Source organism: Macaca thibetana, chromosome 15 (genome assembly GCF_024542745.1).
Source record: "Macaca thibetana thibetana isolate TM-01 chromosome 15, ASM2454274v1, whole genome shotgun sequence".
NCBI classification, from domain to species: domain Eukaryota; kingdom Metazoa; phylum Chordata; class Mammalia; order Primates; family Cercopithecidae; genus Macaca; species Macaca thibetana.
Genome location: NC_065592.1, coordinates 75,545,988 through 75,573,604, shown reverse-complemented (window position 1 = coordinate 75,573,604; position 27,617 = coordinate 75,545,988). Strand labels below are relative to the sequence as shown.

Genomic DNA, 27,617 nt, shown 5'->3' with positions numbered 1-27,617 from the left:
CAAAATTGATTCAATAATGTATAACTGTTATATGTGGTTGGTGTCAGTTGTGTATAAAAAGTTATATTGGTTAAAGTAATAAAGCTTTTATAAACATTATATAGTTAATAAGATTCAAAAGCAATTGATCTAAATATACTATTAATAAAAAAGAAAAAGACTTTTTCAGCAGAAAAAAGATCAATTTCATAGAAGTACAATAGTGGAAAGACTATTGTTACAGAGCAAGTGAAACAGGTAAGCATTAATAATGATTTCTCACATTCTAACAATCAGTGGTGACTGAATTGGACATCAGTGAATGTTTCGTGGAGAATACATAGGAGGTTAGGTGAGAAGTTCACAATTACCTACTTTGTGCATACTTTCAGAAAAGTCCCTTTGTCACAACATTCTTCACAGTATAGTTTACTGGCATCATCAGCTTCACTTCTCTTTGGTCAGGAAAGTAGTACCTTTCTCAATGACAGCTGCCCCTCAGACAGAATTGCCTTCAGCTCCTGTGACAACTTAGGAATGAATCCCAACATCATATCTAAGGTCTCTGCATCTTTGTTAATGGTGGATGACATCATCTCTGTGAAGTCAAAAAGGAGGGGTGGAAGGTGAGGAAAACTATTCATGTCAAAGAGGATTAGAAAAATTACAGAATTTTGCCTGGATCACATTATAACCATTGCCTCAATGTAATTAAACACCAAAGAGAATCAGCAAGTATCCTAACATCTAAACAACTTAGCTTACTTAGAGTTGGGCACCTTGAAGTACTATAGTATTATTAAGGATCTGCTAACTTCACTCTCCTGTCTGTGGACTCTTTCCATGACAATCAAAATGCTTGCATCATGGCACTTTTGACTCTCTCTAATGCTATTTTGATTGATAACTTCCAACTGCATTATCGACTAGATAACGATAAGGAAATTTCTTTCATAATCAAAAATTTTCCAGTAGAAAGACTCACATATTCAAGTCTCTATTCACATACAACTCTACATCTATATCTACATCCACCCCAATGCCAGACATTTAACATTGATTTTCTATGTGTACTTCCCATTTTTCTTGTTAAATTCATCTAGTTTTCAAAGATTTTTAATGAGCATTTTTACTAATTTATTCAGAAAAAGTGAAAATTAAACACAAATTGTACTATAATCTACTCTTTCTTGATTTGCATTAGTAATTTTCCTAAACTGTGTTGTTTTTCCCTATTTTATAATAAGATAAACAAACTCTGACCAACAATGTAGGAAAAGTAAATAACTTTGAAATCACGCTGTGAATCCTATAAAAAGGAAGCAAGTGTTTGCTGTCCATGATGACTTTTAATGGGGTCATTTAGTGATTTAATATAGGTTATGCATATAGTCTACAAGATGTAATTTTGGAAGGCATCCATGTACACCACTATACCACCAATGCACTTACAAGATGTAATTTTGGATTCACACATTGCCTCTTCAAAACCTGTTTCCTCTACATTAAATGTAAAACAATAATTAGTAATTTGCCTTGGCTTCTCAGAATTTAATACAACCTATTAGACCGACTAGAGTAGCCTCTATAGCTTTTGAAAGATGCCCTTGCTAATTCTAACTTAACTTGCAATTTATCTTTATGACTACCCTATGACTTGGTAAAGTTTAAACACCATTCTGGTATTGAACTATTCTCAACTCTGAAATTTCACTTTTAAAATCCATTGCAGCTTCAAATGTTGAAAACATTAATCAGATCTTCAGCTACAGTGGTCTGAAGGGGTAGCTTCCCTTGTCTCTGGTCCTCTCCAGTTTCTCCTGTAATGATCCAGGCATCTTTCTCTTACAACCCTTGTCTCTCAACACCCTGTAAGACCCATTTAAAAATATGCGAAGCAAGGCTGTCTTGGAGTGCATTTAAAACCATTAAAAGAGAGAGAGAAGGAAGACGCTTTTAATTGCTTAGGCCACAGTCTAGCTTTTGGACAAAAGAAGAGTCATTAAATCTAAGGCCCTTTCTGTCTTCCATTCGAGGACCCTAACAGGTCTCAGAGTGCCTGTGCCTGTCTGGCATGTAAAGCAGCTTGATAACCAGTGCACCACCTCTCTGCTTGCTCACTTTTCTCTCAATTCGAAATTCGCTGTCCAGGTGCCTGTCCTCCTCTCTCCCAGCACCTTCCCCTGCCCCCCACCCAGGTCCTACCTCCTCCCAACTGTCCCACTGAGACCCTTTCAATAAAAGTACATTACAAAGGAAAAGCCCAAACTTCAGGTATCAACATCTGTGGAGTAAGGACTGAGCAAGGGCAGCTACAGAGCTGTGGAGCCAGGCCTTGCAGGCCGCTGTTCCAATTGATTGTTTGCCCTAAGGCAACCAATAAGAAGTGTGGGATGGCCAGGGATTGGGGGGCCATTTGCCTGTGGGTTGTCCAGATACCTGCAGAAGCTCCTCCTGGATGCTCGAGATTCTGTCCTGGGGATCCTTGTACATTGTGGTCTCTTGGAATTTAATGCCACTTAACTTCACCTTTTCATCACTCACCCACTTCATGGGGTTCTTTCTGAAGCTGACTTTGCAGTAGCCAGAATACTGGCATACAGGACCAGAACAGTTGAGCATGCTGGAGCTGGTTTGTCCTGTTCTGGGCATTTCAGTCTTTCTTTAGGGAGTGTCACTGCTGTTGCCTAACAGCCTGTGCTTATGTACCAACCTGGGCTTCAGACTACTTTCTATATGTCTTCCTAGAGCTATTACTCACCTTTAGAGTCAATGGTCCAAGTTCTACCACTTTTCCACCTACTCACAAAGAACTTTCTCCCTCAGTTCTTATTCACCCTCCCTACTTCGACTCCTCATATCCCTTGTCATCTCCATGCTCCCAACTTCTACCCTTTGCTCGATTTTAATTTAAATTTTCTACTTCTTTTTCCTTTCCTCCTCCATGAGTATTTTTATGTTTACCAAAATATTTGTAATTTAAATGTCATTTGCTTATTTAAAGGTATGTCCTGGTCATTATGGAAAATTCAGGTAAAATAAAAGTGAAATTGAAATGTAAGTTCATCAGATAGAGACTGTCTCCATTAACACTTGCTGTATAACATTTACTATTCTTCCTAACTTCCCCCATTTTGTTTTTATTCTTCGAAGCAGTTAGAGATTATAATTAGATCGATTTCTATAGTGCCTTGTTTATGCATCTGCAGTATTGTGATGAGTGGATGGAGCAACTGCTCACAAAAGAAAGAAAACTGATGATATTTAAACCAAGTCCTGTGAACATTATTAAAATTTCAATAACATCACTTTAAGCTTGTATATAATAATGTTTAAGGTTTACAAGGCAATTTCCCATTCACAATTGTATAAACCTGAAATCTTCTTTTTTCCACTTTTATTTTGGATTCGGAGGGCACACGTGCATGTTTGTTACACAGGCATATTGTGTGATGCTGAGGTTTGGGGTATGGATGATCCCATCCCTCAGGTAGTGAGCATAGTACCCAAAAGGTAGTTTTTCAGCCCATGCCACCCTACTTGTCTACCTCCTCTTGTAGTCCCCAGAGTCTATTGTTCCCATCTTTATGTCCATGTATACTTAATGTTTAGCTACCACTTATAAGTGAGAACATGTGGTATTTGGTTTTCTGTTCCTGCGTTAACTCACTTTGGATAATGGCCTCCAGCTGCATCCAAGTTGCTGCTGAGGACATTTCTGTTCTTTTTTGTGGCTGCATAGCATTCTGTGGTGTATATTTGCCACAGTTTCTTTATCCAGTTAATCACAGAGGGGCATCTAGGTTGATTCCATATCTTTGCTATTGTAAATAATGCTGCAATGAACATAAAAGTGCATGTGTCTCTTTGGTAGAAGGATTTCTTTTCCTTTGGGTATATACCCAGTAATGGGATTGCTGGGTTGAATGGTAGCTCTGTTTTAAGTTCATTGAGAAATCTCTGAACTGCTTTCACAGTGGCTGAACTAATTAACATTCCCCCCAACAATGAATAAGCATTCCCTTTTCTCTGCAGCCTCACCAACACGTGTTGTATTTTGACTTTTTAGTAATCATCATTTTGACTGGTTGAGATGGCATCTCACTGTGGATAAACTTTAAGATTTCAACTTACAGGGAATTTCAAAGATCCATACTTTTATCTACCCTCTAGAAATCCTGTCAAGGCTGAGAAAACACAGAGACCATAGAGGCTTGACTGTTAAGTCTTGGGAGAGCACCTATGGAAGTCTTCTTAAAGTTGGGGAAAATTGGACTGTTTCTACCAATTTATTTCTTTGAACTCTCTTGGTGATTGGTGAATTGTTTTGGTTATCTAAATATTTTAATTTGATAATCTAATTATTACTGATACACATTTTCATGCACAAAAATTTATCTCTATGATTGATTTACTACATACTCTGTGTGTGGTAATTCATGAACAGAAATTTTATTTTTTAAATTTAAAAACAAGTCAACACAATTTTGGGGCAATCAGCTTATTAGAAAACTCTCAAAGTATTGGTAAATATTAAATGCAAATAGTACCACTTGATTATATGCATTGTTTGAAAACAAAACCTAGTCAGACCAGATCTGTTCTATTCAAGTAAGCCTGAGGGATTGATGGACACTATGGTATTTTGGAAATAAATTAATAAATCCTCTTTCTTCTCAATAAAAAACATGATCTATGCTCCTCATATTGGAGGAAGTCTCAATCATTACCCATCAAACACTGATGTTATATAACTCTTCAAACAACACCTGCTAGGACTACACGATGGTCAGAATAAGTGATTTTAGCTGTGTTTTCACTAAGAAAAGGTGCTTGCAAGAGGCTTCTCAAAACTGGTGTTTCACATTTCTTTATACAGATTGATGAACTTTGGAGAATACTCTATGTGCAATGCTGTTCTACAACATAATGGATTACATAAAAATGAATTTCTAGGTGTCTCATATTATTCCTTTCTAAAAATTATTTTCTATTTTATATGTGCAGTATATTCAACCTTTCTCCAGGATATAATTTATGATTATTTCTCACCATTTTGTAAATTTTCATTTTACTCTTTGGTAGTATCCTTTGACACAAAAGTTTTAAATTTTGACACTGTCAAATATGTATGTTTTCTTTTATTTCCTGGTCTTTTCATGTCATATTCATGAAATCATTGACAAATCCAATGTCAGGATAATTTTCCTTTATGGAGTCTTCTAAGAAGTTTATTTTTAGCTTTTACATTTTGTCTTTGATACAGTTTAAGTTAAAGTTATATATGGTGTGAGGTAAGGATCAAGTCCTTCTTTTGTGTGTGTATATCCAGTTTTCCCAGCACCACTTGTTGAAAAACTGTTCTTTTCCCATAATGGTGTTGACATCCTTCTCAAAAATCATTTTACTAAATAACAGCGACTAATTTCTATTCTCTCTGTTCTATTCCATTGGTCTATATAATTGTCCTCATGCCAATAGTTCATTCTTTTGATTACTGGATCTTTGTAGAAAGTTTTGAAAACAGAAAGGGTGAGTACTCCAACTTTATTCTTTTTTTATCAAGATGGTTTTGGTTCTTTAGGAGTCTCTTGAGATTGCACATTAATATTAGGAAGGGTTTTCCTATTTTTACAGAAAAACATCCCTGGAATTTTGATGTGGATAACATTAATTTTGTACATTGCTTTGGGTAGTATTGACATCTTAACAATATTAAGTCATTTAATTCAGGAAAATCTGTGAATATATCTGTTTTCTGCTATTTATGTCTTCTTTAGTATGTTCCAGCAATACATTGTAGGTTCTCCTTAAGTATATTCCTAAGTATCTTATTGTTTTTAATGCTATTAAAAATAAAATTGTTTTCTTAATTTTGTTTCTGGATGTTCATTGGCAATCAATTTTGCATGCTGATTTTTTATTTTGCTTCTTTACAGAAATTATTTATTAGTTCTAACACTTGTTTTCAAAGCCTTTGTTCTTTTCACATATAAGTTTATATCATCTGAAGGCAGACAGTATTTTACTTTTTCTCTCTAATTTTCGTGTGTTTTCTGATTAATTGGTTAATTAGTTTGTCTGACTATGACTTCCAATACTATATGAATAGAAGTGGTTAAAGTGAACACCTTTGCCCTGTTTCTGATCTGAGGGGATAAGCTTTCAGTTCTTTATCATTGAGAGTTATGGTAATGGTGGGGTTTTATATGTGAAATAAATTAAGCTTAAACGTATCAGTTTCTTGTGACAGTCTTAGGCATAGTTTAGTAGCACTTGAATTTTATGTTCTAAAGAGTGAGTATGCTTCTCTTTTTTATGTCACAATTAATATCTCTCCAACTACCTCATATCTCGTATGAATTCCTACTATATTATGTGACTGCCAACAGCAATTAACCAACACCTAATCCCAGTGCCTCTTAGGACTTTGAGGAAGTTTTGAAATTAATTTTTGAATTTTAAGATAAGGTAGAATCACACATGTGAAGATCTGGAATAATGCAAAATAATCATATCTATGCTTTACCTGTTTTTTGCTAATGATAACTTACTAAAATATAACAACTGGGTTATTGACAATGATAACCATGATATAAAACCATCCTAATACCACAAGAATCTTCATAGTCACACTCACTTCATTCCCATGCTCCATCCTCTAGCCTTAACCCATGGCAAAAATGTTCTCTAATTCTAAAATGTTTTATTTGAATACTAGTTTGTAAAGCAATCATAAAATATGTAACCTTTGAGGACTGGCTTTTTTCACTCAGCCAATTCTATGTTGGTTCTCCCAAGTTGTGTGTATTAGTTGGTTAATTAATTGGTTACTTTTTTTTTAATCACTGACTACCATTCCATGATATGGATATAACAGTTTGTTGAATGACTCACCGGATTTTTGATCCACAATTATTTGTTAGAAACAAAATAGTAAAGGCCATCCTGTGAACCTGGACACTCTTCCTCAGTGGTCCATTGTCCCCCCTCCCATACTAAGCACTACTCCCGCCCAGGGGATTCTCCAGTGTTACAGCACATTAGATTCCCCGAGAAGCTTTTAACAAAATCCCAATGCCTTTGTTGCATTCCAAAATAATCAAATCATTATGTCCTGGTGTCAGAGACAGACATCATTATTTTGAAAGATCCCCAGTTGTCTCCAGTACACTGAAAGTCAAAAAGCCAATGCACAGCCACAGCAGTGACCCCGTTGCAATGTATTAAGAGTACTTCAATTGTTTTTGTTGCCTATACATCTCTCAAGAATTGATAAAGTTACAACCTTTATACATACACCAATCATTAGCACAAATGGGCAAACTAACACAGAGCAGTCAAAGAGAATCTTCTTAAAGCTACTTTTCCCATCATTTACAAACACTTGATAAGCCAAAAGGTTATCCAAGTATCTCTAACAAGATATAAGAAAAAGAGAGGAAGAGAGAGTACAGATAAAGGGACTGATTTTTCTATCTATATCTATATCTATATCTAGTTCAGGTCTTGGTTTCCGCTGTACACTGCTCAGTGGTGGTGCCATTGAGAGTTGAAGACTCCAGGGTGGGAGATGTGTAGTACCCTAGAGAATAGATGGCAACTTTTGGCAAAATTTCCCTGCACCCAGGAAGAGAAAGCCGCAAATGAGAGGACCATGCAGACTAGCCCTCAGTGTGTTGCAGTAGGAACCGTTGAGCACTATGGGCCCTGAGAGCTTTGATGCTTTGGTGCTAAGACCCCAGGATTCAACATACAGCTCAAAAGGAATAACTGTAATAAAATAATCTCTGTGACTTAATTTCCCATTTAGTGGCAGCGTTTCGTATTTGTTCATTTGTTAAAAATGAAGAAGTAGAATTTTTATTTTTATTTTGCACAGCAGAGACTTTGCTAATAAATTCATGCTTATTACACACAGAAATACTCTGTTGGGACTAATCAGTTTATCACTTAAAATGCATATCTGGATCTCTTAGACGCATAAAAGAATTCTATTTTGACAATCATGTTTACTTGGGCACAAAATCCAAAGGAAATAGATTTTCTGTCCAATCTGATTGTTTGCAAAGAATATGTGAATAACACCATGTATCTAACTCAAGTAGAAAATTGCAAGATTTGTAGTTTTATGTCCATATGGTCTAAATTCAAAAGGTCCATGAAATAATTTTGTTCCATTTTATGTACCTGGTGTTAGGTGTATAAAAGTTATATTGGTTAGTGTGGTAAAGACTTTATAATTATTTTAAGTAAATATAATTAAAAATGATTAATGTCACTGTACCATTTAATTAAAAAGATAAAACACTACAGCAAAAAGTGTTGATACAAATTATGCTTTGGGGAAAACTGTTTCCTACAGAAAAATGAAAATGCAAACAGTAGGTTTGATTTTTCATATTTCTAATAACCTGTGGTGACTGACTTGGATGTCACGCAAAGTATAATAGAGATTGCAAAGGGAAAATATATAAGAAATCAATAATTACTATGATGAATTATCATTACATAATTTATTTTTAAAATTTCTGACACAATTTACTGTACAGAAAATTAAACCAAATGGGAGAAGAAAAGGCAGAAATCCCCTTGAATATTACAGGTTCCTCAATAATAACTGGCTGTCATAAAGTATATTAATTTCCTGTGGCAAATTAGGAATGAATTCCACCAAAATATTTATGGCTTCTGCATTTTTGTGGATGGAGGATTACAGGAATTCTGTTAGGTAAAAAAAGTGAGGGGGAAATAGGTGTGAAAAAAGTATTAATGTCAAGGAGAGTCAGGAAAATTATGTTTTCATATTTAAAAATGACAGCATTCCCTCAATATAATGCAACATCAAAACAATGCAGGACAGCAGAGTGCCTCCTGCAGGCCTTTGTATAGTATCATGTCTTCTGATGCTTTTCCATTCACTCCACCCTGTTGTCCTGGCTACTAAGTGGGAAGGGCCTGTCAAGTGAAGTTGTTTGCTATTTCAGCAGTGTTTTCTCTCTCTCCCTCTGATGACATTCTCAGTGAGACTCTTCCAATAAAAGTAAGTTACAGAATAGGGAAAAACTGGAAGCCTTTCTTCTAAGATCTGGAACACCACAAAGCCCATTTTCACCACTGTTATTCAGTATAGTAGTGGAAGCCCTAGCTAGAGCAATCAGACAAGAGAAAGAAATAAAGGACATCTAAAGGAAAAGAAAGCAGACATTTAGGCTGTTGTTTTGTTTGCAATTGATATGATCTTGTATTTGGAAGAAATTAAAGTCTCCACAAAAAAAACCTATTAGAACTGATAAACCAATTCAGTAAAGTTGCAGGACACAAAATCAACATACAAAAATCAGTAGCATTCCTTTATGCCAACAGTGAACAATCTGAAGACATTTTTTAAAATCCCATTTACAATAGCCACAAATAAAACAAATACCTAGGAATTAACCAAATAAGTGAAAGATCTTCAAAGAAAACTATAAAACACCAATGAAGGAAATTGAAGAAAACAAACAAAAAAAAAGGAAAGATATTCCATGTTCATGGATTGGAAGAATCAATATTGTTAAAATGTACATACTACCCAAAGCAATCTACAGATTCAATGCAATAACATTCTTCACAGAAATAGAAGAAAAAAAAAACCCTAAAATTTATATAGAACCACAAAAGACCCAGAATAGCCAAAAAACTGTCCTAAGCCAAAAAATAAAAACAAAAACAAAACAGACGGAATCACATTACCTGACTTTAAATTATATTACAGAGCTATAGTAACCAAAACAGCATGGTACTGGCATAAGAAAAGACACAAAACCAGTGGAACAGAATAGAGAACCCAGAAAGAAATACACACACTTACAGTAAACTCATTTTCGACAAAGATGCCAAGAAAATATGTTGGGGAAAATACAGTCTCTTCAATAAATGGTGCTGAAAAACTGGATATCCATATGCAGAAGAAACTAGATCCCTCTTACCATATACAAAAATCAAATAAAAATGGATCAAAGACTTAAATATAAGACCTTAAACTATTAAACTACTAGAAGAAAACATTGGAGAAAATATCCAGGACATTGGACTGGGCAAAAATTTCTTAAGTGATACCCAATACGCACAGGCAACCAAAGCAAAAATGGACAAATGGGATCACATCAAATTAAAAAGCTAATGCACAACAAAGGAAACAATCAACAAAGTGAAGAGACAACCCACAGAATGTGAGACAATATTTGCAAACTATCCATCTGACAAGGAATTAATATACAAGGAGCTCAAACATAGATTTTTCTATAGGAAAAAAATCTAATCTGATTTTAAAATGGGCAAAATAGTTGAGTAGACATTCTTTAAAGAAGACATACAAATGGTAAATAGGCATATGAAATAGTGCTCAACATCATTGATCATCAGAGAAATGCACATCCAAACTACAATGAGATATTATCTCACCTCAGTTAAAATGGCTCATACCTGAAAGATAGGCAATAACAAATACTGGCAAGGATGTGGAGAAATGGGAACCTTCATACACTGATGGTGAGAATGTAAATTAGTATAACCACTATGGAGAACAGTTTGGAGGTTCCTTAAAAAACTAAAAGTAGAGCTACCATGTGATCCAGCCATTCCACTGCTGGATATATTCCCAAAATAAAGGAGATCAGTAATATCAAAGAGACATGTTTGTTGCAGCACTGTTCACAATATCCATAATTTGGTTGGGAGGCCCAGGCAAGCAGATCACAAGGTCAGGAGAGGTCAGGGCAGATCACGAGGTCAGGAGATAGAGACCATCCTGGCCAACATGTTAAAATCCCGTCTCTACTAAAAATACAAAAATTAGCTGGGTGTTGTGGCACACACCTGTAATCCCAGCTACTCGGGAGACTGAGGCAGTAGAATCACTTGAACCTGGGAGGTGGAGATTGCAGTGAACCAGGATCACCCCACTGCACTCCCGCCTAGTGACAGAGCAAGACTCTGTCTCTAAATAAATAAATAAATAGCCAAAATTTGGAAGTAACCTAAGTATCCATCAACTGATGAAAGTATAACAAGAATTTGATGTTTATACACAATGGAGTACTATTTAGCCATAAAAAGGATGAGATCCTGTCATTTGCAACAACATGGATGGAACTGGAGGTCATTATATTAAATGATATAAGCCAGTTGCAGAAAGACAAACATCACATGTTCTCACTTATTTGTGGGATCTAAAAATCAAAATAATTGAACTCATGGAGATAGAGAGTAGAAGGATGGCTATGACAGGCTGGGAAGGGTAGTAGGAAGGTGAGCGGGTAGGTGGGGTTGGTTAATGGGTACAACAAAATAGTTAGAATGAATAAAACCTAGTATTTGATAGCACAACAGGGTGACTATAGCCAATAATAGCTCAATTCTACATTTTAACACCACTAAAAGAGTATAATTGGATTGTTCGTAACACAAAGGATAAATGCTTGAAGGGACGGATACCCCATTTTACATGATGTGATTATTACGCATTGTATGACTGTGTCAAAACATCTCAGGTATCCCATAAATATATATACCTACCAGGTACCCACAAAAATGTTTTTTAAATGTTAAAGGCAAGTTACAAAGGAAAAGTCTAAACTTTTGGGCACCAGCCACAGCAGACTGGGAACTGAAAGCTGGCAGCCAATGAGATACCTAGTTGAGCCTGTGAGCAGTGGTTCTGATGACAACCAATGGGAAGTGCAGCATGACCTGGGCAGTGGGAGCTCTCATCTGAGAGTGGTACAGGTTCCAGTGAGAGTTCGTCCTGGACTTTGGAAATCCTCCTGACTTTCCTGCAGAGGGATTCTAGGCTACTGACAAGTCATTAAATAAGCATTTAGGCTGACGTTTTAGAGCTTGCTGAGGTCTCACTGGGGAGTGGCTCAGCAGCAGCAAGACTCCTAGCAGGTTGGACAAGAACAGGAGCTGTATCCAGGGCCTGGTCTCTCCTGCTCTGGGCTTTTCAGCCTTTCTCTGGGGACTACTGCTGCTGTTGCCTATCAACCTGAGCCTGTGTGCCTATCCTGGACCTGAGGCTGCTTCCCCTACCTGGCTCAGTGAGACTTGTATATCCCTTGGGCTAGCAGTCAGCTCCTGAGTCAATGGTCCCAGCTCACCCCTTTCGCACCTACCTCCACAGAATGTTTTCCCTCGGCTGTATTTTCCCTCAGGACTCCAGTTTCACGTCCCATGTCCCTTCATGCTCCCAATGTTCTTCTACTCTTTGCTTGTATTAAAGTTTGAATTGCCTTCTTTTCCCAGGCCTTTCCCCCACTACAAATATTTTTGTGATTACTCAAATATTTGTATCTTTTGGGAGCTTTTTTTTTTAAATCTCAAAAGTATGACATTGTTATTATAGAAAATATAGGTGAACAAATATAAATCTGATTTTTATATAATTTTGTTATAAAAATAACAAATTTTATACTTCTAGAGTTTATCTTGGTTAATACTTACTGTATAAACTTCTGTTTCTTCCTTTGACTCTTCTTACATTTACTTATATTTCTTCAAAACATTAAGAGATTATAATTACACTCATATAGTACCTGATGTATTCATTCATAATATTGAGTTGGGTGGACTGATAAATTTTTTGCTAAATAAAAAGAAAACTGATGATGTTTGAATCACACCCTGCAAAAAATATTAAAGTTCCCAATAACATCACTTTAGGGTCACATAATAATGTTTAAATTTACACCACACTGTCCCATTCAATACCACAGAACTGGAACCTTAAGCTTAGTGGAAACTGTAAATGTTGGTACTTATATCTGCTCTCCAGAGATCCTGACAAAGAGGAGAAAACTCAGGATCCTCTATGGTTGCTGCACATGTCTTCAGAGAGCACTAACTATAGGTTTCTTACAGTGGTGGGATATCAGATTTTTTCAGTTTCTACCAATTACTTACATTTCTTTCACTCTTTCACTCCTCTGGATGAATGGCTGATTGTTAGCACATGAATATTTTAATTTGAGATTGTATTCTGTATCTCTAGAAACAGAAAACACACACACACACACACACACACACACACACACAGTCATTGTAAAGCAAAAAGCAGTAGAATCCCACAACCTGCAGAGAGTATATTGGTAACATATGTTCTTTCAAAATAATTAATACATTTATAATCACTTTCCTGTATTCTTTTTGTTTTTTGTGTGCATGTGAGAATAAATTTTTATTGTTTCAACAATTGTAAACAAATTAATACAGGTTTCTAGGCAATGGTCCCTGTAGATAACTACGAAATTATGCACTGAACTTTTAATTGCAAATAAGATCACATGTTTATAACTTGATTCGTTGTGTTCAAAATCTAGTCATATTTGTTCTGTTCCCTCAGGGAAGCCCTAGAACCTGATGTAACCAAGCACTTTTGAAATAAACTAGTAAATACCTTGAGTTCCAAATGAAAACTACCATGTAGTTTCAGCAACTTGGAAGAGGGCCTTGTCGTCATTTGACAAACCCTGGGCCTCATGTAACTCTTTAAGTACTTGTCTTATCTAGGGGATGGTTGGAGTCAGTGCTTTTGGATATTTTCCGTATTTGGGAGAGGCTTCTCAGAGTTGAGGTTTGCATGGTATTTACAAGGAGTGACTAACCTTGAATAACAAACGATTACGTATTTAAAACTGAATTTCCAAGTAAATCTCCATTTTATATTAAAATTGTTTTTTAAGAAATTCTTTTTGGAGATTTCCAGTGTTTGGTTTGGCATATAAGGAGCTGGGAAGTCATCCTTCCATCCTTAGAACAAGTAAAAAAAAAAAACAAAGACATTGAAAAAGCTACTCCTCTTAGATCTGTCAGAGTAGTGAGATTACAGAACAAACTGCTATCTCCCAGAACTGGAGAGACTGATAGGCAAATATAGAGATTAACTTACTAACTACTTACTAACTTACTACAGGAGAAACCCATGAGCAGACACCTCCAGGGGAACTGGTATTAGGGTAGGAAACCTCAACTTTAATTGAAGAATTGCTGGAGGTTCAGTGTGCACAAGTGTGAGAATTAAGAGCTCCAAGGGATCTTAGTTTTAGGGAGTATTGCACACTTTATACATCATTACTTCCAAGAGCTCAGCCAGGACTCCACTGTGAACATCAGTGAAAAATCTTGTGCTTTTGGCTGGAGGAGAAGAAATGTAGCCTTTTAAAAGATGCCAGAACATTCTGTTCTCTTAACAAAGCCTGCTCTCAAAAGAAATTATAGTACAAGAGCCTAATCTATTGGGTTTTTCTCCCTAGAGTCTAATTGATCAGGGGGAAGGGAAATACTCAACTCCAGCCCATTCTATCCATCTGGTCACACCTAAGAGGGAAGGAGGTAATTGAACAGCACCTGTGAAGTTCACAGTCTAGAGGCACAGGCTTGCTAAGAGACTGAAACTAATCATGGAACCATACAATGCTTCCCCTCCCCTGACACCTTACCACCACAATTCTTACAATTTACTATAGTTTCTTTTACCCAGTCTGACAATCCAGAAGAAATTACAAGACAAAAGGCAAAAACATAGTTGAAGTGACATACCAACCATTAGAACTTGACCCAGATATGGCAGAAATGTTGGAATTAATAGATTGGAAATTTAATGTAACTATATTGTAGCAGGATGAGCTGCAGACAAAACTCCTCAGATACCAAGTTAAAGAAAGAAGGGGTTTGTTCGGCCAGGAGCATCAGGCAAGACTCCTGTCTCAAGAGCCGAGTTCCCCGAGTGAGCAATTCCTGTCCCTTTTAAGGGCTCATAACTCTAAGGGGGTCCACGTTAGAGGGTCCTGATTTATTGAGCAAGCAGGGGGTACATGACTGGGGGCTGCATGCACCGGTAATCAGAACGAAACAGAACAGGACAGGGATTTTTACAGTGCTTTTCCATACAATGTCTGGAATCTACAGATAACATAACCAGTTAGGTCAGGTCATCCTTAACTACCAGGTCCAGGGCAAGGCGCCAGGCTGTCTGCCTATGGATTTCATTTCTACCTTTTAGTTTTTACTTCTTTCTTTGGGGCAGAAATTGGGCATAAGACAATGTGAGGGGTGGTCTCCTCCCTTAATATGAGCTTAAGTTAAGCTGGAAAAAATTACATAACCATGATTAATATGCCTGGCTCCAATAAATAAAGTACACAGGATTTTTGTTTTTCCAGGATGGCTGACTAGAAGCATTTCCAGCTGGCCTCATCAACTTAGAAGAACCAAAATAGCATGCAGATAATCACACTTTAAATTCATTACCCAAGATGGAACACAGGAGTTCACAGAAAAGTGAAAGGAAACTTCAAATTCTGGGAGGGAGAAGGAAAACAAGCAGCACATGTGACCAAGACCAACCAAAAAGAAAACTGGGAGAGAATCCCCAACATAGAAGAGATTGCATGAGTATCTTTTTGAGGTACACTTTTCCACTGGGGAATCATACAATTCAGGCCACAGGAGAGCACCTTGGTTCTCACAAGTCCTGAATCTAACTTAGGGAGCAGCCTCAGAGTGTGAAAAAGAACCTCTCCAGGGAGTGTCCAATGCAGTCTCTCAGGTCTAAGCAGAAGCACTAAGATGCCATTCTCAATCCTAGGTCCCACAAACTGTGGGCCGTCCTGAAAACTAGCAGTGCCATTCTGGTATTAGGGAGACTTGGGCTGCAGTTTGTGGAACTCAGGCGTGAGCAGGAGTGGGGCTCTGCACCAGAACTAAGAAGTCAGCATAACATGCACTCCAGCCTCTGGCACTGGAACTGGACTCCCCAACCTGCTGCCCCCACCCAGACCTGAGCAGTGGGGGATTGGTCAGAGTGGTGGGAAAAGCTATAAGGAAAGAAGCAGGCCTTTTGAAAGGTCAGAAGGCTCTGCAAAGCTTCAGTGGAGAATAAGCTGAAGGCAGCTCTTCTCTTACCCTGAGGCAGAGGGCAAGGAGTAGGTACAAGGAAGGGGAATTGAGTGTAAACAGGCTTGTTTACTTACGTTAACCAGGAACACATCTTTGATCATCGGTGCAACTGCTCCCAGAAAGGGGGAACAATAATGTTAATTACCCACAGATTATATTGGCTCCAGGCTTTTGGCATTATGTCTGTACTGAATAAAAGCAAGGAGCTCCAGCTTATGAAGGCTGCTGCTCACTCTCCAGCAGTTGCCCTTGGAAGCTTGGGATCCAGGCTGGTAGTGTGAGCTGAGCACAGCTTGCCAGGCTGAGTGGGCACAAGGAGCCCAGTGGGTCCAAGCAAAACTCAGGCAAAGGCACCACTGGCCACAGGTTTCTGTCCAGAAAAGTGACATCCCAAGGTTCCTGCAATACTTGCACCCATAAATTTAGACAAAGAAAACAATTAAATACATAGGGTTTTTAAACAGATGGGCAATGTAAGCACAGAGATAGAAATTCTGGGGAAAAAATAATAGAAATTCTATACATTAAATGTAAAGAAATGAAAAATGTCTTTCACAGTTCATTAATAGACTAGACAGAGTTGGGAAATTTTTCTATGAGCTTGAGTGTATCTCAATACAAACCTCCAAGTCTGAGGAACAAGGAGAAAAAAGATTGAAAAAAAACAGAACATTATATGGAAGATCTCTGAGATAACTATAAAAGGTATAGTTTTTCATAATGGCTATACAAGAAGGAGAAGAATGAGAAAACAGCAGAAGAAATATTTGAAGCATGAATGACTGAGATTTTTCACAAATTAATGTCAGGTAACAAGCCATGGATCCAAGGAGCTCAGAGAATACCAATGACAAACAAACAAACAAACAAACAACAACAAAAAAAAACTATACCGAAGCATGTCATATTTTAATCATAGAAAATCATAGAAAAAATATGGGAAGTATCTAGTGGAAAAAAAAAAAAAAAAACACCTTGCCATCTGGAGAAGCAAAGGTAAGAATTACATTAGACTTCTCTACAGATACCACACAAGTAAGGAGAAAGTGGAATAAAATACTTAAAATGTTGAGAGAATAAAACAATCCACGTACAATTCGTAACCTGTGAAGTTATTTTTCAAAATGAAGGATAAATAAAGACTTTCTCAAATGAACAATAAGTTGATGGCAGTTATTACCAGCAGAACTGCCTTGCAAGAAATGTCAAATGAAACCTTCGGAAAGATGAATAATATAGATTGGAAACTCAGATCTCTATAAAGAAAGAGCATTGGAGAAAAAATAAATGAAAACGAAATTAGCATTTTATTTTTCTCATTCTTAATCTAAGAGAAATAATAATAGAAAACTGTATTGAATTATGGATATATTCATGCTTAGATATGCTTATGTGTAAGTGAAATGAATGACAATGATGATAAAAGAAATAAGAAGGAATGCTGAGAGTTTCTATATAGAAGTCATGTCATCTGTGAACAAAGACAGTTTTAAATCTTTCTTCCCAATCAATGTATCTTTTATATTATATTCTTGTCTTATTACATTAGGTATCATTTTCAGTATAATATAGACAATAAATGATGAGAGAGAATATCCTTGGTTTGTTCCTTATCTTAGCAGGAAACTTCCTACTATCCCTCCATTAAGTATGATAGTATCTGTAGCTTTATGGTAGAGATTCTTTATCAATTGAGGAAGTTCCCCTTTATTCTTAATTTGCTGAGCGTTTTTATTATTAATGAGTATTGGATTTGCTCAAAACATTCTTGTGCATCTATTGATATGATTATGTAATGTTTCTTCTCTAGCCTGTTGATATGAAAATTTGCATGAATTGATTTCCAAATGTTGAATCAGACTCACATATCTTGGATAAATCTCTCTTAGTAGTGGTGTACAATTCTTTTTACATATTATCAAATTCAATCTGCTAATATTTTGTTGAGAATTTTTGTGTCTACATTCATGAGATATTTTGGTCTGCAGCTTTTTTCCTGTAATTTGTTAATCCAGTTTTGATATTAGGGTATCAAAAGGTGGAGCCTTTAAGTGGTGATTGGATCATGACAGCTGTTCTGTCATAACTGGATTAACCCTTTCATGAATTAAAGGACTGGTGGATCATCATAGGAGTGAAATTGGTAGCTTTATAACAAGAGGAAAAGGAACCTCAGCAAGCATATTAGTGTGCTCTAGCCTTTGCTGTGTGACACTCTGCACCACCTCAAGACCATGAAGAGAATCCTTACCAGAAAGAAGGTCCTCAGGAGAGGCCAGGACATGCCCTGGCACTTCCTAGCCTCCTAAGTTGTAAGACGTAAATTTATTTTCTTTATAAATTACCCAATTTCAGGTGTTCTGTTATAAGCAACAGAAAATGAACTAAAACAATATTCATTCAGAATATGCTCATTTAAAAAATAATTTTTTACCCAGACAGACAGATCAGTGTGTGGAGACTCACATCATGAACTTTTGCTCCAGAACTACTGCAGAAATATACCAGAAAAGCCAAGAGAATCCACAGACTCCCTGAAGGAAATTGATTGCTCCCGCAGTACCCAAGAGACAGTTTAAATACTCCACCTCCATTGGTGCAGGTGCTGAATCCAGGACTGAGAGATCTGAAGATAGTTCACATCAGAGGACTCTGTAAAGACAACTCGTAGTACTAGCCTGGAGCCTACTAGCCTGGAGCCTGGTAGCCTTGCTCGGTGACTAGATTCAGAAGAGAAATAATAATCACTACAACTCAGCTCTCAGGAAGCGACATGCCTAGGAAAAGGGGGAGAGTACTACATCAAGGGAACACCCTGTGAGACAAAAGAATCTGAACAGCAGTCTTGAGCCCCAGATCCTCCCTCTGACATAGCCTATCCAAATGAGAAGGAACCAGAAAGACAATTCTAGTAATATGACAAAACAAGGTTATTTAACACTCACCCCCAAAATCACACTAGCTCACCAGCAATAGATCCAAACCTAGAAGAAATCTCTGATTTACCTGAAAAAGAATTCAGAGGGTCGATTATTAAGCTAATCAAGGAGGCATCAGAAAAATGTGAAGTCCAATTTCAAGAAATCAAAGAAATGAGGGAATAAATCTTCAATGAAATAGATAGCATAAATAAAAAACAATCACAACTTCAGGAATTAGAGGACACATTTAGAGAAATGCAAAATGATCTGGATAGTCTCAGCAATAGAATCAAACCAGAAGAAGAAAGAACCTCAGAGCTCAAAAACAAGGTTTTTGAATTAACTCAATCCAACAAAGACAAAGAAAAAGGAATTTCAAAAAATGAATAAAGCCTCCAAGAAGTTTGAGATTATGGTAAATGACAAAACCTAAGAATAATTGGCATTCCTGAGGCAGAAAAGGAATCTAAAAGTTTGGGAAATATATTTGAGGGAATAATCAAGGAAATCTTCACTGACCTTGCTAGAGAACTAGACATTCAAATACAAGAAGCTCAAATAACACCTGGGAAATTAATCACAAAAAGATCATTGCCTAGGCCTATTGTCATCAGGTTATCTAAAGTCAAGATGAAGGAAAGAATCATAAGAGGTCTGAGGCAAAAGCAACAGGTAACCTATAAAGAAAAACCTATCAGATTAACAGAAGGTTTCTCAGAAAAACCCTATCAGCTAGAATAGATTGGGGCCCTGTCTTCAGCCTACTTAAACAAAACAATTATCAGCCAAGAACTTTATATTCAGTGAAACTAAGCTTCATAAATGAAGGAAGGATAGTCATTTTCAGACAAACAAATGCTGAGAGAATTCGCTGCTACCAAGAGAGCACTATAAAAACTATGAAAAGGAGCTCTAAATCTTGAAACAAATCCTGGAAATGCATCAAAACAGAAGCTCTTTAAAGCATAAATCTCACAGAACCTTTAAAAAATACAAAAAAAAAAACGAAAACAAAACCAAGGTATACTGGCAACAAATAGCACGATGAATAGAATAGTACCTCACACCTTAATACTAACATTGAATGTAAATGGCCTAAATGCTCCACTTAAAAGATACAGAATTGCAGAAAGGATAAGAATGCACCTCCAAGCATCTGCTGCCTTCAAGAGACTCACCTAACACATAAGGATTCACATAAACTCACATAAGGACTCACGTAAAGGGGTGGAAAAAGACATTGCATTCAAATGGACACAAAAAGTGAGCAGGAGTAGCTATTCTTATATCAGACAAAACAAACTTTAAAGCCAAAGCAGTTAAAAAATACAAAGAAGGGCAAGATGGCCAAATATGAACAGCTCCAGTCTGCAGCTCCCAGCATGATGGACATGGAAGACAAGTGATTTCTGCATTTCCAACTGAGGTACCTGGTTCATCTCATTGGGACTGGTCAGACTGTGGGTGCAGCCCACAGAAGATGAGACAAAGCAGGGCGGGGCATCACCTCACCTGGGAAGTGCAAGGGGTTGGTAGATTTCCCTTTCCTAGCCAAAGGAAGCTGTGACATACTGTACTGGGAAAATCAGGACACTGCCACCTAAATACTGCACTTTTCCAATGGTCTTAGCAAACAGTATACCAGGAGATTGTATCCCATGCCTGGCTCAGCGGGTCCCATGCCCACGGAGCCTTGCTCACTGCTAACTCAGCAGTCTGAGATCGAACTGCAAGGCCACAAGCCTGGTTAGGGAAGGGGCATCCACCATTGCCAAGGCTTGAGTTAGTAAACAAAGCAGCCAGGAAGCTCGAACTGGGTGGAGCCCGCTGCAGCTCAAGAGTCCCACTTGCATCTGTAGACTCCACTTCTGGAGGCAGGGCATAGCTGAACAAAAGGCAGCAGAAACTTCTACAGACTTAAACATCCCTGACTGACAGCTCTGAAGAGAGCAGTGGTTCTCCCAGCATGGTGTTTGAGCTCTGAGAATGGACAGACTGCTTCCTTAAGTGGGTCCCTGACCCCCGTGTAGCCTAACTTGGAGACACCTCCCAGTAGTAGCCAACTGACACCTCATACAGTTGGGTGCCCCTCTGAGACGAAGCTTCCAGAGGAAGGATCAGGCAGCAATATTTGCTGTTCTGCAGCCTCCGCTGGTGATACCCAGGCAAACAGGGTCTGGAATGGACCTACAGCAAACTCCAACAGACCTGCAGCTGAGGGACCTGACTTTTGGAAGGAAAACCAACAAACAGAAAGGAATACCATCAACATCAACAAAAAGGACATCCACACCAAAACCTCATCTGTAGGTCACCATCGTCAAAGACCAAAGGTAGATAAAACCACAAAGATGGGGAGAGACTGGAGAAGAAAAGCTGAAAATTCTAAAAACCAGAGCACCCTTTCTCCTCCAAAGGATCACAGCTCCTTGTCAGCAATGGAACAAAACTGGATGGAAAATGACTTTGATGAGTTGACAGAAGTAGGCTTCAGAAAGTCAGTAATGACAAACTTCTGTGAGCTAAAGGAGAATGTTTGAACCCATTGCAAGGAAACTAAAAGCCTGGAAAAAAAGATTAGACGAATGGCTAACTAGAATAAACAGTGTAGAGAAGACCTGAAATGACCTGATGGAGCTGAAAACCATGGCACGAGAACTATGTGACAAATGCACAACCTTCAGTAGCTGATTCAATCAAGTGGAAGAAAGGGTACCAGTGATTGAAGATCAAATGAATGAAATGAAGCCAGAAGTTTAGAGAAAAAAGAGTAAAAAGAAACAAAGCCTCCAAGAAATACGGGACTATGTGAGAAAACCAAATCTACGTTTGATTGGTGTACCTGAAAGTGAGGGGGAGAATGGAACCAACCTGGAAAACACTTCAAGATATTATCCAGGAGAACTTTCCCAACCTAGCAAGGCAGGTCAACATTCAAATTCAGGAAATACAGAGAATACCACAAAGATACTCCTCGAGAAGAGCAACCTCAAGACATATAATTATCAGATTCACCAAGGTTGAAACGAAGGAAAAAATGTTAAGGGCAGCCAGAGAGAAAGGTCGGATTTCCCACCAATGGAAGCCCATCAGACTAACAGTGGATCTCTCTGCAGAAACTCTACAAGCCAGAAGAGAGTGGGGGCCATTGTTCAACATTCTTAAAGAAAAGAATTTTCAACCTAGAATTTCATATCCAGCCAAACTAAGTTTCATAAGTGAAGGAGAAATAAAATCCTTTACAGACAAGCAAATGCTGAGAGATTTTGTCACTACCAGGTCTTACAAGAGCCCCTGAAGGAAGCACTAAACATGGAAAGGAACAACCAGTACCAGCCACTGCAAAAACATGCCAAATAGTAAAGACCATGGATGCTAGGAAGCAACTGCATCAACTAACGGGCAAAATAACCAGCTAACATCATAATGACAGGATCAAATTCACACATAACAATATTAACCTTAAATGTAAATAGGCTAAATGCCCCAATTAAAAGACACAGACTGGCAAATTGGAAAAAGAGTCAAGACACATCAGTGTGCTGTATTCAGGAAACCCATCTCATGTGTAGAGGCACACATGGGCTCGCTCAAAATAAAGGGATGGAGGAAGAACTATCAAGCAAATGGAAAGCGAAAAAAGGAGGGGTTGCAATCCTGGTCTCTGATAAAACAGACTTTAAACCAACAAAGATCAAAGAGACAAAAAAGGCCATTACATAATGGTAAAGGGATCAATTCAACAAGAAGAGATAACTATCCTAAATACATATGCTTCCAATACAGGAGCACCCAGATTCATAAAGCAAGTCCTTGGAGACCTACAAAGAGACTTAGACTCCCATACAATAATAATGGGAGACTTTAACACCCCACTGTCAATATTAGATCAACGAGACAGAAGGTTAACAAGGATATCCAGGACTTGAACTCAGCTCTGCATCAAGCAGACCTAATAGGCATCTACAGAACTCTCCACCCCATCTCAACAGAATATACATTCTTCTCAGCTCCACCTTGCACTTACTCCAAAATTTACCGCATAGTTGGAAGTAAAGCACTCCTCAGCAAATGTAAAAGAACAGAAATCACAGCAAACTGTCTCTCAGACCACAGTGCAATCAAATTAGAACTCAGGATTAACAAACTCACTCAAAACCACACAACTACATGGAAGCTGAACAACCTGCTCTTGAATGACTATTGGGTAAATAACGAAACGAAGGCAGAAGTAAAGATGTTCTTTGAAACCAATGAGAGCAAAGACACAATGTACTGGAATCTCTGGGACACATTTAAAGCAGTGTGTGCAGGGATATTTATAGCACTAAATGCCCACAAGAGAAAGGAGGAAAGATCTAAAATCGACACCCTAACATTGCAATTAAAAGAACTAGAGAAGCAAGAGCAAACAAATTGAAAAGCTAGCAGAAGACAAGAAATAACTAAGATCAGAGCAGAACTGAAGGAGATAGAGGCACAAAAAACCCTTCAAAAAATCAGTGAATCCAGGAGCTGGTTTTTGGAAAAGATCAGCATAATTGATAGACCACTAGCAAGACTAATAAAAAAGAAAAGAGAGAAGAATCAAGTAGATGCAATAAAAAATGATAAAGGGGACATCACCACGGATCCCAAAGAAATACAAACTACCATCAGAGAAATCTATAAACACCTCTATGCACATAAACTAGAAAATCTAGAAGAAATGAATAAATTCCAGGACACAGTTACCATCCAAAGACTAAACCAGGAAGAAGATGAATCGCTGAATAGACCAATAACAGGCTCTAAAATTGAGGCAATAATAGCCTACCAACAAAAAGAAGTTCAGGACCAGATGGAGTCACAGCTGAATTCTACCAGAGGTACAACATGGAGCTGGTACCATTCCTTCTGAAACTATTCCAATCAACAGAAAAAGAGGGAATCCTTCCTAACTCATTTCATGAGGCCAGCATCATCCTGATACCAAAACCTGGCAGAGAAACAACAAAAAAAATAGAATTTTAGACCAATATCCCTGATGAACATCGATGCGAAAATCCTCAATACAATACTGGCAAACTGAATCCAGCAGCACATCAAAAACCTTATCCACCATGATCAAGTTGGTTTCATCCCTGGGATGCAAGGCTGGTTCAACATACACAAATGAATAAAAGTAATTCATCACATAAACAGAACCAAAGACAAAAACCACATGATTATCTCAATAGATGCACAAAAGGCCTTTGACAAAATTAAACAGTGCTTCATGCTAAAAACTCTCAATAAACTAGATATTGATGGAATGTATCTTAAAATAATAAGAGCTATTTATTCCAAACCCACAGCCAATATCATAGTGAACGGGCAAACTTGGAAGCATTCCCTTTGAAAACTGGCACAAGACAGGGATGCCCTCTCTCACCACTCCTTTCAACATAGTGTAGGAAGTTTTGACCAGGGCAATCAGGCAGGAGAAAGAAATAAAGGGTATTCAATTAGGAAAAGAGGAAGTCAAATTGTCTCTGTTTGCAGATGACATGACTGTATATTTAGATAACCCCATTGTCTCAGCCCAAAATCTCCTTAAGCTGATGAGCAACTTCAGCAAAGTCTCAGGATACAAAATCAATGTACAAAAATCACAAGCATTCTTATACACCAATAACAGACAGAGAGCCAAATCATGAGTGAACTCCCATTCACAATTGCTACAAAGAGAATAAAATACCTAGGAATCCAATTTACAAGGGATGTGAAGGACCTCTTCAAGGAGAACTGCAAACCACTGCTCAATGAAATAAAAGAGGACACAAACAAATGGAATAACATTCCATGCTCATGGATGGGAAGAACCAATATTGTGAAAATGGCCATACTGCCCAAGGTAATTTATAGATTCAATGCCACTCCCATCAAGCTACCAATGACTTTCTTCACAGAATTGGAAAGAACTACTTTAAAGTTCATATGGAATGAAAAAAGAGCCCACATTGCCAAGACAATCCTAAGCCAAAAGAACAAAGCTGGAGGCATCATGCTACCTGACTTCAAACTATACTACAAGGCTTCAGTAACCAAAACAGCATGGTACTGCTACCAAAACAGAGAGATAGACCAATGGAACAGAACAGAAGCCTCAGAAATAACACCACACATCTGCAACAATCTGATCTTTGACAAATCTGACAAAAACAAGAAATGGGGAAAGGATTCCCTATTCAATAAATGGTGCTGGGGTAATTGGCTAGCCATAAGTAGAAAGCTGAAACTGGATCCCTTCCTTACACCTTATACAAAAATTAATTCAAGATGGATTAAAGACTTAAATGTTAGACCTAAAACCATAAAAACCCTGGAAGAAAACCTAGGCAATACCATTCAGGACATAGGCATGGGCAGGGACTTCATTACTAAAATACCAAAAGCAATGGCAACAAAATCCAAAATAGAAAAATGGGATCTAATTAAACTAAAAAGCTTCTGTACAGCAAAAGAAACTACCATCAGAGTGAACAGGCAACCTACAGAATGGGAGAAAACTTTTGCAATCTACCTATCTGACAAACGGTTAATATCCAGAATTTACAAATAACTTAAACAAATTTAAAAGAAAAGATCAACTCCTCAAAAAGTGGGCAAAGGATATGAACAGACACTTCTCAAAAGAAGACATTTATGCAGCCAGTAGACACATGAAAAAATATTCATGATCACTGGTCATCAGACAAATACAAATCAAAACCACAATGAGATACCATCTCATATCAGTTAGAATGGCGATCATTAAAAAGTCAAGAAACAACAGGTGCTGGAGAGGATGTGGAGAAATAGGAACACTTTTACACTGTTGGTGGGACTGTAAACTAGTTCAACCATTGTGGAAGACAGTGTGGTGATTCCTCAAGGATCTAGAACTAGAAATACCATTTGACCCAGCCATCCCATTACTGGGTATATACCCAAAAGGTTATAAATCATGCTACTATAAAGACACATGCACACCTATGTTTATTGCAGCACTATTCACAATAGCAAAGACTTAGAACCAACCCAAATGTCCATCAATGATAGACTAGATTAAGAAAATGTTGTACATATACACCATGGAATACTATGCAGCCATAAAAAAGGATGAGTTCATGTCCTTTGTAGGGACATGGATGAAGCTGGAAACCATTATTCTGAGCAAACTAAGTTTGCACGTTGTGCACATGTACTCTAGAACTTAAAGTATAATATTAATAATAATAAAAGACAAAGAGGGACATTATATAGCAAAAAGACCTTGTCCAACAGAAAAATAGCACAATCCTAAATATATATGCACCTAACACTGGAACTCCCAAATTTATAAAACAATTGCTACTAGACCTAGGTAATGAGATAGACAGCAACACAATAATATTGGGAGATTCATTACTCCACTGATGGCACTAGACAGGTCATCAAGACAGAAAGTCAACAAAGAAACGATGGACTTAAACTATACCCTGGAACAAATGGACTTAACAAATATTTACAGAACATTCTACCCAACAACCACAGAATATACATTCTATTCATCAGCACATAGAACTTTCTCCAAGATAGACCATATGATAGGCTACAAAACAAGTGTAATACATCTGAGAAAACTGAAATTATATCAAGTACTTTCTCAAACCACAGTGGAATAAAACTGGGAATCAACTCCAAAGGAACCCACAAAACCATGCAAATACAAGGAAATTAACCTGCTCCTGAATGATCATTGGGTCAACAATGAAATCAAGATAGAAATTTAAAAATTCTTTGAACAGAATAATAATAGTGACACAATCTATCAAAACCTCTTGGAAACAGCAAAGGCAGTGCTAAGAAGCAAGTTCATACTCCTAAATGCCTACATCAAAAGGTCTGGAACAGCACAAATATACAATCTAAGGTCACACCACAAGAAACTAGAGAAACAAGAACAAACCAAATCCAAACCTAGTAGACGACAGGAAATAAACAATTCAGAGCAGAACTAAATGAAATTGAAACAACAACAAAAAATTAAATGAAACAAAAAGCTGGTTCTTTGAAAATATAAACAAAATTGATAGACCATTAGCAAGATTAACCAAGAAAAGAAGAGAGAAAATCCAAATTAGCTCAATTAGAAACAAAATGAGAGATATTACAACAGACACCACAGAAACACAAAAGATCAATCAAGGGTACTATGAACACCTTCAAGCACATAAACTAGAAAACCTAGAGGATATGGATACATTCGTGGAAAGATAAAACCCTCCTACCTTAAATCAGGAAGAAGTAGAAACTCTGAACAGACCAATAATAAGCAGCAAGATTGAAATGATAATAAAAAAGTGACCAATAAAAAAAAAGTCCAGGACCAGATGGATTCATAGCTGAATTCTACCAGATATTCAAAGAATTGGTACCAATCCTACTGACACTATTCCAAAAGATGGAGAAACAGGGAATCTTCCCTAAATCATCCTATGAAGGCAGTATCACCCTAATACCAAAACCAGGAAAGGACATAACAAAAAAAGAAAACTACAGACCAATATTCCTAATGAACATAGATGCAAAAATCCTCAACAAAATACTAGCAAACTGAATCCTACAGCATATCAAAAAGATTATCCACCATGATAAAGTGGGTTTCATTTCAGGGATGCAGGGATGGTTTCACGAACGCAAGTCAATAAATGTGATACACCACTTAAACAGAATTAAAAACAAAAATCACACGATCATCTCAATAGATGCAGAAATAGCATTTTACAAATTCCAGCA

The 27,617-nt window shown here is 37.4% G+C and overlaps 1 long non-coding RNA gene across 1 annotated transcript in view; it reads right to left on the bottom strand.

Annotated features, from left to right (window-relative positions):
• Window positions 1-227: 227 nt before the first annotated feature.
• LOC126937184 (uncharacterized) overlaps window positions 228-27,617 on the bottom strand; it is a 91,359-nt gene continuing 63,969 nt past the window's right edge. The window contains exon 3 of the long non-coding RNA XR_007719677.1: window positions 228-577. This is a non-coding gene — a long non-coding RNA (uncharacterized LOC126937184). The remainder of the gene's footprint in view (window positions 578-27,617) is intronic.